Below are 13,221 nucleotides of genomic sequence, written 5' to 3' on the forward strand. Positions count from 1 at the left end.
CATATTAATCAAAATAAATCGACACGGTGGTAAAAGGTCGGAAGACCAAAGTTTCATGTGGAGCATTTGGAGATTTTTTTTTTCTTCCTCAATTACCGCTGGGTGTGAATTGTGCTAAATAAGTTGTTGCCTTATCTTCTCTGAAAAGCGTCCCAGACATTCAGCTGACATAAAACAACACTTTAATTAAACGAAAAAAACTATCCAGTGATGAAATGTTTTCTGTGTTGACACAAATCTTGGATGTCCATGTCCTAACTGCTGGGATAATCACACAACGCGCACGACAATGTCCAATTCGCGAACTAATGACTCCTTTGAACGATTCATTTTAATGAATGGACAACTGATCTTTCCAACAGTGAACTCAGGAGACGTTTGAATCAGTAACACTTTACAATAAAGTTCTATTTATTACATAAATTACATAAAAAGTACAGTTTGCTTACTCAAGCTTTAAAATAAATAAAACCCCTTGTTTTTTTTTTGAAAACCATATGACTACATTTTTCCACACAGTGCTATCAAGAATCGATAAGAGAATCGTTAAAGAATCGGATCGATAATCAGAATCGTCAGTGGCATTATTATTATTGATAAAATCTTATCATTTCCCATCCCTATGTGAAGACGGTAAAATTATAATCAAACATTAAAGAACATACATGTTTTTAAACGTTTTTTTAAGAGTTAAAAGTTTATAATATTTTGCTAACATGAAGGCTTGTCACTGTCAGTCTTTTTACATCAGTGCAAAACTAGGGAATGCAGATTAAGACCATCAGCATGCATTGATTAATCCCATGGCATGTAGAAAAAAAAAAAGAAAAAAAAAATGTGCGACCAAATCATGCTGGTGCGACCAACTGAGAAAGTTGGTAGCACCAGTGCAAGTGGGTCTTGAGATTGATTATACTTGTCTAGGTGGGTCCTAGAACGAAAAAGTTTGGGAACCCCTGGCCTAGTCCACAAGACAAAATACAAACACAAAATACAAGCCAAATTACATAAGCTTGATTTTTAATACTGTGTGTCATGACCTGAATAATTACCTTTTTTTTTTTTTTATGGTTGTTCGTGAGTCCCTTTGTCCTGAACAGTTAAACTGGCCAGTGGTATTCAGAAAAATCCTCCAGCTCCTGCACATTCTTTGCTTTTCCAGCATCTTCTGCATATTTTACTCTTTACTAGCAGTGATTGTATGATTTTGAGATCCATCTTATCACACTGGGATTCATACACAACTACCGGTATTACAAACACTGCAAACATTCAGTGATGCTCAAGAAGGAAACATCCATTCAGAGCCAGGGCGTGTAAATTGGTGTAAATTGTTCATATTTTGTTTAAAAATTCATTAATTAATTTAATACTGCCCTTCAGAGGCTAAATACGATATTAACATCTAAAAGAAAATAAGAAAAATTTACACATCACCATCTTCTTGCTCAAACGTTTACCCCTGGCTCTTAATGCATCATGTTGCATTCTTGAGCATTACCTTGCAGATTCTGAATAATGTGACCAATCATAATGCAGATATCCACCATTTTTGTCTGACAAACAAAACAAAACAAAACCAAAAGGTGTGTATTGACATCTTTTTGCATTTCTAATGTTCATTCATGTTTAAATAGAACTAAATAGATCTAAAATAGATGATCAGTTCACATGCTGCTTGAACTAAGGTGCTATACAGTAAAGCGCCACAAAATGGTATTTATTGTTTGAATTTCACAAAAATTACTCAATTTTAAAGCTGAGACTTTATTTTAAACCAAAAGGAACCTGCTCTGTCTTGTCTGTTGGCACATTGTCAGTATCCTCTTTGCACCGCAATATATTTTTTCACTGTGTGAGAACATGATGTGTGGAGTGAGAGCAGAATGGCTTGTCGGACATAGCAACAGACAAGAGGGGTGGGTCTTTGTGAAAGGTCAATTTCAAATCAATGAAATCTTTGTGGACTCGGCCGGACTCGACTCGGATTTGGATGTTAAGGACTCGGACTCAAGTCCGACTCGGGCCCATTTGGACTTGGACTTGGACTCGGACTTGATTGGTAAGGACTTGACTCGGACTCGACAAAGGTGGACTCGGACCCAACACTGACAGGCAGCAACGTCTAATGACCCGATTCTTTTGGCCGGGCATTCACGTGAATGTGCGCAGATGGTGCACGGTATATCGTGAATGTCAGCTGGTAAATCCACCGGCCTCTCCAAAAGCACCTCAGCCGGTCGTATCGGTTACCTGAACACAAAAAAAAGGTGGTTCAGATGGAATTAGGGGCGATGCTAGACATGGGGGTAATAGAGGGGTTGCACAGTGACTGGGCGAACCTTATAGTTTTAGTGCCTGTGTCGAAATTCGACGCATATCCAATGCCGCAAGTTGACGAATCGCTTGACCATCAGGGTTTGGCTCGTTTTTATTCAACACTTTATTCAGATCCCCTTATTACCAATTTCCAAAGAAAAAACAGCCTTCACAACACTGTTTGGATTGCACCAATTTGTTAAAGGTATAGCGGAGGATGTTTTACTTCCTGGTGGGTAGTCTAAACTATTGGTCCTCCTAATTGTCAATCATTCTGGTGAATCAATCAAACTTTTCAAAAAGTGGAGAGGGCGGGTCTTATCTAAAATTTGGAAAGATCCTCCGCTATACCTTTAACACTTCCTTTTAGGTTGTTTTGGGCACCGGCCACGTTTCAGCACCTCATGGATCTAATTCTTCGGCTGCATATGGCGCTGCTTATCTAGATGATATTATCATCTACAGTAATGCAGCGTCATATGGGGTATCTGCGTGCTGTTCTGAGAGTGCTGAGAGAGGCCAGGATAACGGCCAACCCGGTTGGGCATGTGGAGGTTTGGTATCTGGGAATCAAGGAGAGAGAGAGAGAAGCTGTGGACTTGTGTGTATGCTGAATGCTCAGGAGAACTGCCTGTGAACTAAAGGTGGGCGTACACGGTGCAAGTTCAGATTCTCGGGAGGTCGTGAGATATTGCACACAGTGCGAGTCAGTTTAACTGATAATCTCGTCAAAGCAGCTGGTACACGGCACGACTGTCCTGCACGAATTTTATCCCGAGCCGGCAGCAATCACGTGAGCTTTCGCGCTAAACACAGAGACCGTCAATGTTGCATACAGGCAAAGCTTCAGATAGAAAAATGACAGAAATGTGTGTGCAAATGATTTGTTGAAAAGCAGTGAACAGTAGCCATTCCTTTCAACGATATATATATATATTAGGGGTGTAACGGTTCACAAAATTCACGGTTCGGTTCGATACGATACACTTGTGTCACGGTTCGGTTCGGTACGTTTTCCATAGGCTACAGCAAAAATAAATAAATGCCAGAGAAATTTCCTTGAATTAATCATTATTATTTTTATTTTTTTTATTTAATGAAACTAAGATCATAAAGTATGATTTTTTTTATTTTTTTTTTGCTTTTTTTACTGAGCAATAATGGAGCTATAATTGACTCTTCTTATGAGCATATAAAACAAAACAGCTCCTTGGACAAAATGAAATGTAATATTGTAGTAGTAGGCTAGTTATAAACAAAGGTTTATTTTAGTTGAGATTAACATTTGAAGGTAGCAATTGTATTCATAATGTCAAAATAAAACAGACGTAATGTTACTTGAAAGCATTATAGCCCACTATTCCTGACAAACTTCCATACCTTGCAGTTAGTGTTACTACAGCAAATCCATTCCACGGTGAATGTTGCTGATCTGTGGACACCCGCCAGTTCATTCATGGCACGATGTTTCTTCCTGGTTTCCACGTCAGCGCTGTTTGATCCGTTAATAACAGAGAAATGTGCATGTTTCTCACTAGATCTCGCAGCGATCTTATTACTTCAGTGGCGAATTCAAAAAGCATTTGAAATTCAAATGCTTTCTTTACTGGTCTGGATCTCTTAGCGCTGTGTGATGTTGCTTGATCAGGCTCGCGCATAGGGCTCGCGAGTCCCGCTTCACAGGTCAAAACTGATAAACGGTCCACACAAACACAATAAGAGTAGCTCAGTTTCGTTCCTTACATTGCATTTGCCAGTTGATGTGGTCGCGCCAGCCTCTATGAGCGCGCTTGCCACCCGCGACGCGCCTTCATTTGAAATAACGAAATTTTGGTCGGCAGAAAAAATGGACCAACGAACCGTTCGGTACGTAATGCGTACCGAAAACCGAACCGAAAGCCTCGTACCGAACAGTTCGATACGAATACGCGTATCGTTACACCCCTAATATATATATATATATATATATATATATATATATATATATATATATATATATGTGTGTGTGTATGTATATATGTATGTGTATATATGTATATGTGTGTGTGTGTGAGAGAGACAGTATATGCGCACACTGTATGGTTGCTGCCACTGAGGTATAGCCCCATCGACGTGGTTGTGTATGATTTGGCAATAGGGGACAGCTGGTGAAAATCGGGCCGACTCCCCGAATTTTTTTAACATGTTTAAAAATGATCGGGAGGTCGGGATGGTGCTCATAACGTGCTCGGCTCGGCTCGTAATTCCTCTCACACGCTGCGAGCCGCGACCATGCGAGCATCACCGATTCCACTCGATTTCTCCAGAGTGAAAAAAATCATCTGCGAGCTCGTAAAAACAGCAAAAATCGCACTGTGTACGCCCGCCTTAAGTTGGACTGAGTTTGAGTTTGAGAGCGCGACTATTGTTTAGAAGTTTGAATTATCAATATAAAACACACGAGAGCCTCGCTCCATACTAGAATGCTTTGAGCATGCTCGCAATATATCCCATTACGAGGATGAATATCCAATTAAAAGACTTCGGCTACCACGTGACGCATAAACAACTGAAAAGCACAAATCAAACAATTAAACATCGTACACATTCAAAAATAGACGTGACAAAAAATAATTTAAGGACTATGATCATTTTGAAAAGAATAAAGTATACAATATAACCAACTCATCAACACCCCTGCCCAAAATTACTTTGCAAGTAAAGCATTCTGATTCTGATATCATACAGATCTTTATCTCCATGTTCAGTATTTGCGTGCTGGAAGGTTAAAGAAGGCTGTTAATAGTCCTTTCAAAGAATTTACTTCCTTCTAACGAATGCTGGAGATCTTCCAAGAGTCTGACAAGCTTGGAAAAAATGTAACCGTTTATTCAGTGTGGTTTTTTTTAGTGGAATGTTGCGTAACTGACCTTCAATACAAGGCATACAAGACTGTGCAACATCAACTGTCATTTATCTCAGCTTGTACAACATGCATTTTTGTCGACTAGACATGGTTGACACACTGTAATAATGCCAAACAACTAAAAGCAAACCCTTGTGTTAGAACTGCCAACATCACTCATCCCTCAGAGCTGATTCAACATATGATCATGAAGAGTAACATGATAAATATTTATTTAGCAATTGATATCAAAAGGAAAATATTACATTTTGGTTACACTAATTGTAATGTTATTATGCCTTAACCAAGATGGACAAGCACTCGAAAAAACTGCCACACAATTCAAAGCGGGCCCTGAGAGCATGATGTGTAAGAACACATTATTGTCATTGCATTGCTGTGCAAAAATAATGAGATTGTGCTGGTAGCCTATTCCATGCTGGTAGTTCAAAAACATCAACATACAAAGCAACAATATAAAACACACATAAACAGAGTATTTAAACACAGACACATAAATATAAAATATAAATACCAGAAAACCTTTTAAATCATGTAGTGCAGTTTCATAGAGTGTTGGGGTGGGGAGAGGTCTCAGGCAGCATTCCATTGTTTTACAGCTCTGTGGAAGAAGCACATTTTTAACCTTGTGAAACGTGAGTGAATTGTCCTGTCTCACCTGCCAGAGGGGAGCAGTTTGAAAAAGGTAGTGTGTAGGGCGGGTGGGGCTCTGGTCCAAAATCTGGACTGATAAATGTCCTAAACTGCTGGCAGCAGTGTACCGATGATATTTTAGGCCATTTTGAACATTTGTTGCAGAGCCCTCTGTTGTTCTCTCTGGCTGCAATGCAGTGCATCAGTACACTCTCCACTGTACATTGATAGAAGTTGTAGGATTACCCATGAGCAAGCCATTTAATGAACACAACACCGCATTCCACACTTCAGAGAGATTTACCCATCAAACCATAAATAAGTCATAAAATGCATTCATGGTGCTGAGATGGCTAGAGGAGATGTCTTCCCCATGCCTGCCTAATCTCAAACCAGCGATGCAAGCTTTTTGCAGGAAAATATATCTCTTTGTTCTCCAAACGTAAGACCAAATGACCAAGAAACCCTGTGGTGACCCCAATGCACAAATACACAGCCTTATCAGAAAACGAAGGGTGCGAAGACGGTTCCATGGCCCGAAATCACGACAGACCTTAACCAGGGACACCTCGGACCTCCTCTCTGTAGCTCTAAATTCCAGAGACTTTTGTCTCCTAAAACTAACAGAGACTTAAATTAAGTCCTGTCAGTTTAAACATCAAAGCGAATTTTTGTCCCGCCAAAGCCTTATTTGATCGGTGAGTGATGTAGAATAGAATGACTGCTGCGCTTGACAGGGCGCATAAGAACGAGCAGAGAGAGAGCCCCAGCCGCGCGCGCACTCTAACCTTCTTCAAACAACATGAGCGCTGTCTTGCTCTTAACGCATTATAGTCCTTCACATCTATTGCGATCTCAAAATTCCGGCCAGTTAATAATACCTAGAATATCAAAATCGACTGCTGGAGGTAGATCCTTTTCCTATTTAGCACCAAAACTCTGGAACAGTCTTCCTAACATTGTCTGGGAAGCAGACACACTCTGTCAGTTCAAAGCTAGACTAAAAACACATCTTTTTGACCTAGCATACACATAACACATTATAGACTTCTATAATTCCATATTATGCTGCATAGATTAGGCCAGCCGGAACCGGGAACACTTCCCATAAATCCTGATGTACTCGTTACATCATAAGAAGAATGGCGTCTACGCTAATATTAGTCTCTCTGTTTATACCGAGGTTTACCGCAGTCTGTCGGATCCAGGCCGTATCCAGATCTGAAGAAGGACCAGCGCCTGGACGCAACGACAATGCAGTCCTGAAGTGTCAACAAGACTCTCCGTTTCCTGAAGTGAGGTGGACCTCGGCCGTATCCAGATCAGATGGTGGATCTGCACCTGGACCTAACCATGATGCATCCTGAAGTGCCAGCCTCATCAGCCCTGTGAAGGCCTCATCGACACGACCAATCTGATTTCTGACCTGTAACGCTGCCTGGATCATAATCATACACTGTTCGCTCGTTGGCCAGAGGAGAACTGGCCCCATTCTGTCACCTGATGGAGTTTTGGTTCCTTGCCACTGTTGCCTTGGCTTTTGGCTTGCTTAGTTGGGGACATTTAATATTCAACAATATTATTGATCTGCCTTATTATGGGTGGACGATGATGCAATTTTTCTTCTAGAAACAAACTTTGTTGTATTATTTTCATGTTATCAATGTGAAGCTGCTTTGATACAATCTGTATTGTAAAAAGCGCTATATAAATAAAGGTGACTTGACTTGCTCTCTCTCCATCCCGCATATTAATCAAGATTTTTTTCTCCTGAATTACCGTGGGGTGTGAATTATGCTAAAAAAAAACGTTGCCTTTTCTCCTCTGAAAAGCATTCCGCACATTCAGCTGACATAAACCACAATTTTACAGTGGTCGAGTAGTACACAATTCAAAGAAATTTAAAAAGCAAACATAAGTTCACAACTTATTGCCACAAAATGAAGAAAAATAACAATAATCGCTTATTATTGTTTATTAAACAAAAATAACCAAAACATTAAGAATTCGCAGTAACCAAGATTCACAAAACAAATGATTGATTTAACAAAAGTATAAAGAGAGAACTCCAATACCCTTAAACAATAACAAACAGTACAGGATGTAATCTAAAGCCGCGTTTCCACCTAAATTACCCGGAACAATTTGTCCCAGGAACTCTTTTTCCTCCAGACCTGTTGCTATCTGCGTTTCCACCACAGTCTAAAGTACCATGAATTTAAGCTTAATAAAGCCTGAACCTCGTCATATGTCTTATTTTTTAAACTACATTTTTGATTAGAATAGCAAACAACTCTTACTGCATGCTCCACAACAGACTTTTAAAAGTGGTGGTTGAAATAAAATGCTGCGTGAAGTCAAGCAATCAAAATGCGGCATGAACTCAACCATTCAGCATTTTCAGCTCCCAAGTCCCACCCCGAAAGTTCATGAACTTTGAAAAAGTACTACCTTGCAAGCAGGGACTTTCTGATGGGGAAATATTTACCCCGAACTTCATTTAGACTAGTGGTTCTCAACGGGGGTTTTCAGAGAACAACAGGGGCATTAAAGGCAAGATTTTTTAAGGGAGTGTTCAGGTGTTCATGGGGGGCGTTCATGAGTCACCAAAGATCCAGGCAAGACAAGATTAAACATGTAATTACTTGCAAAATAATTCCCAACAGCATTCTAAAATCTATGTAAGCTAATGTAAGCTATGTATCATTTCTTTTGCAACGACTCTTATTTTTCTAGACATGGCACAAATTAAAAATAATTAATAATACAATAATAATTTATTTGTTCATATGTGTTTATTCTTGTTAGAAGGTTTTTTTTGATTATGATTATGAACACAAATTAATCATGACAAACCAAATTAATTGTATTAATTATAGCATTGATGAAAACAAGCTCATACCAAGGTATTTTAGGCCTACACTTCTAACTTGATTTCTCATGAAAAATCATGATTGTATTTTTATTTTATTTTTTGAAAGTAAGATTAAAGGTAGGGTAGGTAATCCTTTTTCTAAAAAAAAAACATTCCAAATTTGTTTAAACTGTCTTTATATACCAATACATAATTAAAATGTAAGTACTCTGAAAAAGAAAATATAAAAATCGAGTGACTGTAGACCTTTTAATCTGCAATAAACACAGCTCATTATTTCCATTCACTCCACCCCCTCCCTTCTGAGCGCCTTCCAAAGCCACGCCCCCAAAACACATGAACGCGCGACGCCAAACGCTCAGGCTGGAACAAGACGCATTTATTACCTGAGACGAGTGGAGAGGAAGGAGCGCAGTACATACAGTGACATCATGTCAGAATCACATGTAATAAAATACCTAACTTTATCACTATGAATATAAACAAATGAGATTTATTTTAGTACTCACTATCAAGCTAGCATATCGATAATAGTAAAGTTTCATTCGGTAACGAGCTATATTTATAAGGCAAAACTAAAAACAGGTTGCATTGATACACGTTTTTCCATTACCATCAGTTACACTGTGATGAAGGTGAATTTCGTGTAAGATTCATAACATATACGGTGTTTTGCATGTAAGAGTTTCCATGATGAAAACATTGTTGACTCTAATGAAGACTAACGTTAACGTACACTCCGAGTCCGGAGACAAGTACCGCATCGTCGGTTCGAGGACAGGTCCGGGGTTGAGGGCGAAGCAGAGGAGGTCGTTCAAGAGTGCGGGCAGGGTCCGAGGAAGTAGTTTTTGCCTTGTTTGCCTTCGCTGACTGCATGCAGGTGCTTTGAGCTGAATATTTCCGGGAACGGTGACATGTGATGAGTGCACGCAGGGCAGCGCGCGCAGTGGGGCTCGGGCACGAGACATGAAGGCATCTGATTGGTTCTTTACATTCGCACCGAATGGCAGTGATTGGTCAGAGTTTTTACTGTCCTGCAGCTGCTACAGAGGTCTGATTTTTTTCATTCCTTTTTCTAAACACATAATGTATTGACTACTATCAGGATGGAAGGACCATTTCACCCAGTATAAAAAAAAGTGTTTCTGAACAGGATTACCTACCCTACCTTTAATGTAAGCAGCTAAAGGTAAGGGACCTGGATAATGGATAGGGGGCGCTGGCCCAAAAAAGGTTGAGAACCACTGATTTAGACCCTGATTCCTGCAGTGGAAACACACCGAGTACAACCCCAAAGTCCCTAGTTCGTGCGGTGGAAACGTGGCTTAATACAATAGAAATAAAACAGTCCCTCACAGCCCAACGGCACGGAAGCTAGTGATGGCCGGTTCGTGAACGAATCGTTCTTTTGAACCGGTTCTTTTTAGTGAACTGGTCGAACCAGTACACTAAATCGGACTGAATCGTTCGAAACAGTTCGCGTCTTGCGTCAGCACTGATCCACAAGAAGTTACTAAAGTTACTCACTTTCGGACATGCCTGAGTCCTGACAGTCCCTTCGACTCAAAATAAACCAATATCCCGGAGTAGGCATATGTTACTCCAGTAAATCCAACAGTTCACTGAACTGAGACGTGCTGAGAGAAGTGATGAGCACGAGCAGTTGATACTGAGCATGCGCGCACTACCGAACGTACAGGTACAGCGGTTCTCGGACCACCAGTACAGAACCGAGAACTGTTTATTTCGAACACGTTCGATACGGAGAACCGATGAGCTGATGAGCTGAGCATGCGTGCAATTCTTTCAGAGGGACGAAATGCATGTTTCTTGTAGCCTATTTTATTGAACATCAATAAGTGTAACAAAATAAAACATGTTAGAAACATGTTTATCTCATAGGCTACTGCCTTTTCACTGTATTATTTTAAATATTGGAAACACAATGAATGGACTGTAAAACTAAACATTTATTATTATACTAAAACATTATTTTCTGGAACAGATCATTTAATTTCGAAGTAAGTTGATATACATTTTTGACGTAAACTCTTGCCTAGGTTTTAAAGGGTGCAAAGTAAATGTTTATAATGTGTTAATCAAAACATAACGTATTAAAAATACTGGAGATATGCATCAAGTTTTTAGTTTTGTCGACTGAATAAGCCTAGTAAGGTTTCAGTAGTTCTCAGCTCACACACAGGCATACGGTTCTCGAGTCAAGAAGAACTGGTTGTTGCAGCAGTTCTCGGATCACCAGCACAGAACCGAGAACTGTTTCTTTCGGACACGTTCGATACGGAGAACCGACGAGCTGGAGAGACTGCGCATGCGTGATAACAACACCGTCTCTGAACCGAACTTTCTTTTGGCCAACTGATGCTGTGTTTATATCTATGTGCTGTGCTGATACATGAGCACGGGTGAACCAGGACTTGAATGAGGGGCTGAATTCAGCTAAATGTAAGTTTATTTACAAATAAAATAAAAATGATGAAGACCAGTTTATTCACTTTAAGACATGTAAAACATCCGCGTTTGTGCATCGCCTTAGGCCTACTACAGGGTTCATTCTCAAAACATAAATGTAAGAAACCTATCAAAGATGATTATGACGATGAGTACTATTATTTAACTGAAGTTATGATTACAAATGCCTTTATTTGAATGTATATTTATCCGCCGGGATGATAGAATTGACGTCATTACGTGATGACGTTAAAGAACTGGTGAACCGGTTTTTTGAACCGGTTCATTGAAACGAACTGTCCGAAAGAACCGGTTCGCGGAAAAGAACCGGACTTCCCATCACTAACGGAAGCTAATCGCCCATCCATTTTTTTTGGTAGCAAAAAACAAAATATTCTCAAACCTTTGGCCTCATGTTGGCTGGTGCCTTGCAAATTTCCTCTTCATTGCCCTCCATAGTACTGCGTTTATACGAATGACAGCAAACAGGCGTGAATTGGAGAGTAATGACATAATCCTTTGCGCCACTGTAGAGAGGGCGCACTGACTACACAGACGTAACTAATTTAAAGTTTATATTTATTTTTTCAACATTATGCATCGTTATAAAAATTGTGATTCATTCGAAATTTTTAATTTAAAATCGAAAATTGACAGAAACAACCAATTCACGATTCAAAATCCATGCTTCAAGATCAATGCATATGCATTGGCAGGATTTGTAATATATTAATCTATATGAAGAAAATCAATGAATCATTACAGCCCTAGTCTGTGTGTGTGTGTGAGAGAGAGAGAGAGCGAGAGAGAGAGAATATATATATATATAGTATACAAAAAGTTGATTTATTTCAAGAATTCAACTTAACAGGTGAAACTAATATATTATATAGACTCATTACATGCAAAGTGAGATATTTCAAGCCTTTATTTGTTATAATTTTGATGATTATGGCTTACAGCTTATGAAACCCATGAAATCAAAATCCCAGAAAATTTGAATATTACATGAAATCACTTTGTTGGGCACAAAATGGAACTTTACAGTCTCCACATGTAGCAGCTCTTGTTGATCTGGAGGATTCCAGCCTGTTCACAAATGTACAAAGTGGCTCAGGTGCAAGTCCAGTCAAACATTTAAAAAACAACTTTATGTGTCTAAGATTAACAAAATTAACACAGTTTAAAATTTTTATGTTTACTTAAAGGTGCTCTAAGTGATGTCACGCGTTTTTTAGGCCAAACATTTTTTGTCACATACAGCAAACATCTCCTCACTATCCGCTAGCTGCCTGTCCCCTGAACACACTGTAAAAAAACGCGGTCTCTGTACACACCACAGGTTCCACAAACGGCGACAAAAACAAACTGGGCTCACCCGCACCACGAAACACAACAAACAGTGCTCCAGCCAATCACCGACAAGAAGAATTTGAGGGGTGTGGTTTGGGGGTTAGTGCGCGTGGACATGAAGGGGGTGTGGAGGAGAGACGAGAGAGAAGCATGAAGAGGGAAGTTTGAATTATGGCCGACACACGACTAAAGAGACGACGTTCCGATGAACAAATTGTAAAGAAGAGGGACAAGGATAAGGAACGCGCGAAGTCCCGAATTTACATCGGAAAAACCCTCGAAATATGGCGAGAACTCCGCCGGCAGAAGGGCTTCCAATCCGACATTCAGTTGCTCTGTTTTTGCAGAACAGGTAAATCCATGTTTCTTTCTAAATTGACGTTCATGTTCGCCAAACCAACACAAGGATGTAATTAGCTAGAACTATGCAGTCAGCGTTAGCTTTGGTGAATACAACATATATGTTTCAGCTAGCGATCAATCTCTATTGTAAATGGTCAAGCAAATTCACAGTAGGGCGACAATTTGTGTGAATTATTGTTTTCACCCACTGTTTGTTATGGATTTGAATGTTCATTTATAGGCTATTGACAACTTTGACTAAATTTGTTTACGCCGCCGCTGTTGTTTATGCTCACTGGGAAACGCGAAGCTAACGTTATCTTGC

At 39.7% G+C, this 13,221-nt stretch overlaps 1 long non-coding RNA gene across 1 annotated transcript; it reads right to left on the minus strand.

Annotated features, from left to right (window-relative positions):
* Positions 1-475: 475 nt before the first annotated feature.
* Positions 476-5,821, minus strand: LOC309497528. The gene is made up of 2 exons (XR_014205604.1): positions 5,747-5,821; positions 476-2,253 (listed from the first exon to the last, which is right to left on the minus strand). It is a non-coding gene; the product is annotated as an uncharacterized lncRNA (long non-coding RNA).
* Between the last annotated feature and the right edge of the window lie 7,400 nt (positions 5,822-13,221).

Source organism: Leuciscus leuciscus (assembly GCF_965113295.1).
Source record: "Leuciscus leuciscus genome assembly, chromosome: 4".
Taxonomy (NCBI): domain Eukaryota; kingdom Metazoa; phylum Chordata; class Actinopteri; order Cypriniformes; family Leuciscidae; genus Leuciscus; species Leuciscus leuciscus.